The sequence below is a fragment of the Echinops telfairi genome, unplaced genomic scaffold, assembly GCF_000313985.2.
Source record: "Echinops telfairi isolate 266 unplaced genomic scaffold, ASM31398v2 ScPeMD7_36;HRSCAF=134, whole genome shotgun sequence".
NCBI lineage: Eukaryota > Metazoa > Chordata > Mammalia > Afrosoricida > Tenrecidae > Echinops > Echinops telfairi.
In genome coordinates, this window is record NW_022103934.1 from 3,940,179 (window position 1) to 3,940,926 (window position 748).

Genomic DNA, 748 nt, shown 5'->3' on the forward strand with positions numbered 1-748 from the left:
CTGAACAAGAACAGCCATCCTGGCCAGGTATCCACAGGACGGGTTTTCCCCCCGTTTTGACTGTCCCTATATATTGATACACACTGGGCTGCTCACTGCAACGTCAGCAGTTCAAAACCACCAGCGGCTCGCTGGGGAAAAGACGGGAATGACATGGTCTTCTAAGCAGCCCGCAGCGGTAGCGCTGCCCTGTCCTATAGGGTCGTTATGAGTTGGCATCAACTCGATAACAGTGAGTTTGGTTTGGTTTTGGTTTGAGCCCCACGCTCAGAGGGATGCTAGTTGGTGACGCTCCACAGAAAAGCCTAGGATTGGAAAACCCCACGCCTGGCAGCTCGTGCTGGTGGAGCGCTGACTATGTGCCGGGCACTGAGGACACCATGGTCTACTCCGCTTTACATCTCTCCTGGAGTGTGTGTGTGTGTGTGTGTGTGTGTGTGTGTGTGTGTTGGGGAGGGTGTCCCGTAATGGCACCCACTTAGCCGAAAAAGAAACGGACGCTTGTTGAAGTGGCAGGGCTGAGAGGAGGGGTACATAGTTTTCTGTGACATCCCCGCCCATTGATTGCCGGTGGACTGTCCCATGTGATGCAGTGTCCCTCTCCTTCCTGGGTGCGACAGCCAAAAGTGTTTTCAAAGGAAAAAACGAAAAACAAAGCTCACTGCCATGGAGTCGGTGTAGACGGGTGACCCTGTAAGACAGAGTAGAACTGCCTCCGTGGGTGTAGACCGGTAGTGACCCTGTAAGA

The 748-nt window shown here is 53.7% G+C and overlaps 1 protein-coding gene across 1 annotated transcript in view; it reads right to left on the reverse strand.

Moving 5' to 3' along the window:
- The window catches only part of TEX45 (testis expressed 45), a 4,764-nt gene that overhangs the window by 2,768 nt on the left and 1,248 nt on the right, over nucleotides 1-748 (reverse strand). The gene's annotated exons all lie outside the window — the stretch shown is intronic.